Below are 4,666 nucleotides of genomic sequence, written 5' to 3'. Positions count from 1 at the left end.
AAAGGGACAAGGATTCACCCTTTTTACCCATGCCTTCTTCCTCCTTGCTTACCCATTCTCGCACACTCAAGCTCCGGCACCCAAGTTCGCGTCTTTCTTCTCAAACAACTCCAAGCATGTCCGGAGCAGGAGGCAAGTGGATGGTCTCCTCCGTCATGGAGGAGAACATCACAAAGTTACGGGAAGCTGGATATCTGGCCGCAGATATCGTGCACCGGCTGCCAGATGCAGGGCAGATCATCCCTACGCCTGAACCCCATGAGAGGGTAGTTTTTCTTACCCACTTTGTCCGCGGACTGGGGTTTCCCCTCCACCCGTTTGTCCGCGGGCTCATGTTCTACTACGGGCTGGATTTTCATGATCTGGCCCCCAATTTCATCCTCAACATCTCTGCGTCTATCGTCGTGTGCGAGGCCTTCCTCCGCATCAGGCCCCACTTCAGCCTGTGGCTAAAGACCTTCAATGTTAAACCGAAGGTGGTGGTCGGCCAGCAAGCAGAGTGCGGAGGCGCCATGGTGGGAAAAATGCCTAACGTCACCTGGCTCGAAGGCTCCTATGTGGAGACCATAAAGGGGTGGCAATTGGGGTGGTTCTACATCACCGAGCCACGCGGCACCAACTGGGTGGCGGCCCCCAAATTCTGATCCGGAATCCCCACGCGGCTCACTTCCTGGAAAGAAAAGGGCCTGTCCTGGGGTTCCTCGGTAGAGCTGACCGGACTCCAGACCTGCATCAGGAACATGATGAGCAAGAAAATCAAGGTCGTTAACGTGGTCCAGGTCATGCTCTTCCGCCGGATTCTTCCGTGTCAACGACGGGCATTCAATTTGTGGGAGTTCAACCCGACCAAGCACCAAACAGTGCAAGAGCTCTATGACACGACACACAAGGACGTCTGGAGGGTGCTGTTCAAGGGTGCTGAGGTACCTCCTTCCCTCACCAAGAACCGCGGACTCAGCGCAAAGCGCCATGCCAATCCGGTAAGTTTTTGTATCTCACAAGGTATTTATTTTCCCCAGTTAAATGATTTGCTTAAGCTCCCATGCCATTAACAGGATTGGATAAAGACATCGGAGCAGCTCGATTGCCTAGCCCCCCTGCCTGATCCTGCAGATGCTCTCCTAACGGAGATGCTGGCTCTGGCACCTTACGAGGTGCCAGAGAAGAAGACCAAGAAGAAGGCCACAGGGACCCGAAAGGGTCTCCGGCGCAAGGTTGTATCGGACTCATCATCCGATGACTCTGACGCGTACTCCTCCCATGAAAACGAGGAGGAGGAAGAGAAAATTTCTCCCCCCCCCCAGCCGGGGGAGATAAGAAAAGGAAGGCCGCCCCAACCGGGGAGGCCGAAGGGTCCAAGAAGGGAAGGACCCTCCCTCCAGACTACTCCATGACGGCCGCCTACAGCGGCGACGAGTGGCTACCCAGGGTCAAGCCCCTAGCGAAGTCGTAAGTATCCGAATACCATAGTAATTCATGGTATGTTTTATTGCCCTGCTTCTCCTCATGCTGAACATGATTATGCAGTCCGTCCCGAGCTCATCTTGACGCATCTTCGTCGAGCGGTTCTTTGGACTCGTCAGATATGAATAGCGGTTCTCTTCCGACCGCCTCCACCCCCTGCCCTACGGACAATGTCGAGGTGTTGTCTCGAAAGGCACCGAGCCGAGGGGAGGTGGTCCTGGGGGCGCCTCGAGGCGACCTTCCGGACCCTGGGCGCAAAGGGAGCAAGACTCCCACGGGCTCCGAGTTCGGCCTCTAGTGAACACTGCGCCGGAACCTTCGATGGTTCCGGACTCCGGCGGGCAATCCCCCATTAAGGGGGGCAAGCCACCCGTGCCGGTAGCCTCTACCCATCCAGAGGCACCAGACAACTTGCTGGAAGCGCCTCGCGGCGCTTCCATCGATGAAGAGCACCGCACTGTCATGAGTGCGGTGATCGAGAAGGTTCAGTCCGCTAAAAACGGACTAACCGAAGCTTGTGCCAGCCTCCAAATAGGCTTTGAGGTAAGCAATCGAAATACAAGAGAATATTACCGCATAGATAGTTGCCCCTGATGCTCTATTCGGCGTTCGTGAAGAAAGGCCGAATAGATGATCAAATAATGACTCAGGAGTCAAATCAGAATATGTCTATGTGCACGTGTAGGCTTCACTGCTGGACGCTGCCACACGTACTGCGGAGGTCTCTGCACTGAAGCAGGACCTGGAGTGGTCTGAGGACAAGCTCGGCCTTACCAAGAGGCAGCTCGAGGAGAGCAAAGGTAAGCAATACCTTTTCTATACATTAAAAAGAACTTTGGTTATAGGATCATCATGAACTTGCCAGGGGCCACGACCGAGGTGGCGACCCTGAAGTAGGCGCTGTCCGAGGCCGGAGACAAAGCGGCCAAGGAGCGCATGGAGCGGGAAAAGCAAGAAGCCCGGGTAGGCGAGGTGCAGGAAGAGCTCGAGGCTCTCGCCAAAAAACACGAGTCCTTGGAGCTTGACTCTAAGACGTGAGAGTCCGAGGTTGTGAAGGTGCTCAAAAGCGCCCGGAGCGCCAAGGCGGAAGCCCACAAGGCCCTCCAGGAGATTGATGCGGTGAAGAAGATAGCAGCGGGTAAGGAATTCATTATGCAAAGCAAGCACATGAAGGAAACTTTCCTTTTACTTACCCGAGTTCGGAGCTCTCCAGGAGCGTTCACAGATCTTCCCCGCAGTGTACTGGATGCCGCGGAATTTTACCAAGCTAAGGAGGGGAGCTCAATGGAAAAGTTGTTCTGGTCTCAGTATACTGGGACCGAACACCGAATGCCCTTGAGCGACCAGCTGAAGCAATTGGTCGAGCTTCACAAGGCGGCCAAACAAGCCATGAAGGGTCTTATAGTCCAAATGTGGCCTGGCGAGCCCCTGCCCGGTAGCTACTTTGGTCTGGTGAGGTGGTTTGTGGATGCCTGCCCATGGCTTGGAGTCATAAAGCGGTCCGTCTGCATCGAGGGTGCGCGCAGGGCTTTTTCCCGGGCGAAGGTGCACTGGGCGAAACTGGACGCCGTGAAGCTGGTGAAGGAGGGGCCGCCGAAGGGCAAGGAGCATCGTCACCCCGAAATGTATTATGACAGTGTCCTGAAGGGTTCCCGCCTTGTGGCGGATGAATGTGCCAGAGATGTAATTTTTGAATGAACATGCTTATGTGATCCTGTTTATTTGAAACAAGTTCATTTGCGCTATGCAACGCTTTTTGAATTTAAAATATTACCTTCTGTGCGGCCGTTTATAAAATTGAGAGTTGTCCAGTCATCGGCTTCTGCGCCCATGTACCTAGTACTAGGGTGTTCGGGATAAACCTGAGCACTCTTTATCCCAATTTTGGGTCCTTTGAGGGAGGTGTTCAGCACAACAAACCAGACAATTGGACTATAAGGCTTTATCACTCTCACTTAGCCATAGAAGTCTACAATTTTAAATTTTGACGAAGCCCCTAGTATTCGGAAGGCCGAATTTGGGGCGCTATACACGCCTAAGTCGGGCAAGGCCGACTCCTCACCCGAAGTGGAAAAAATCTTTAAGGACTTGAGACCTCTCGAACAGCGACCAGCTCTCGCCTTATCATGACAGTCAGTTTTCGGCTTTCTCTACTGAGGTGTTCGTCTGTAAGAACCGGGACACAATCGCAGTAGTTCTCCCTGCGCTACCTTAGCCGATATAGCGGAACGTAAGGTACCAAAGCATGGGAACCGGGCAAACCCAACTATTGACCCAAGACATGATTTGGAGCTGATGCATATAATGCTATAAGTTCGGGGTGCCGCACTGTCGAAAGTGTTCAGACTTCTCACACCATATTATGGGGTAAACGAAAGCCCCTGGCGTATTGACCGTACCAGAATGTATGGGTGCCAGTTGTCGTAAATGAACATATAAGAAAAAAGGGATAAATAATGCAATAATAGACTAATGCTATGCATTGTTATTTAAATAATATGTCGAAGAGTACTGGTACAAGTAGTGCAATAATGAAGAAATAGGACTATCTGACATGTCCTATCCAAGGGCAAGCTGCGTATGGGTAGTAAAAAGTGGGTATACCGATTGTTATTAGAGACCACCTGGGGGTTCCCTTGTACGTCTTAGGTTCTTGCCTCCTTGATTGTTCCCGTAATGTGTCTGGCAATCATACTGCCGGAAAGGGCTTCCAGAGAGTAAGGTCCTGAAAGAGAAAAAAATGAAAAAGGTATGCAACCCCTAGTGCGGTTAAGCCGCATTGCGGGACGTGCTTTGATCGTGCCCCCGCCTATTCCCATGGTATTTTCAGTCTGTAATTATATACATGCGGATGGATTTCGTCGCTTGACTGAGACTAGGACGGGGGCCGGATTGCTAGGCGAGCTCTGAACGTGCCAGGCGTTGCAGTTTACTTCGGACTCGCTTGAAGGTGTGCGGGGGCTATATCACCGAATTAGTGGTTTTCCTTAAAAGGCTGCTTTGTGCTTCTGCTGCAAGGGCCGCAGTGTGCTATTCCATGCGGAGCGAGCGTTCTGTGTTTCCATTGACTGTTATGACCCCCTAGGTCCTGGCATCTTGAGATTGAGGTATGCATAATGTGGTACCGCATTGAATTTTCAAATGCGGTTCGCCTGAGCAGTGCGTGATAGCCACTGCGGAACGGGACGATATCAAAGATTAA

This window comes from Triticum dicoccoides, chromosome 6A (assembly GCF_002162155.2).
Source record: "Triticum dicoccoides isolate Atlit2015 ecotype Zavitan chromosome 6A, WEW_v2.0, whole genome shotgun sequence".
NCBI lineage: Eukaryota > Viridiplantae > Streptophyta > Magnoliopsida > Poales > Poaceae > Triticum > Triticum dicoccoides.
This window is presented reverse-complemented; position numbering follows the sequence as displayed.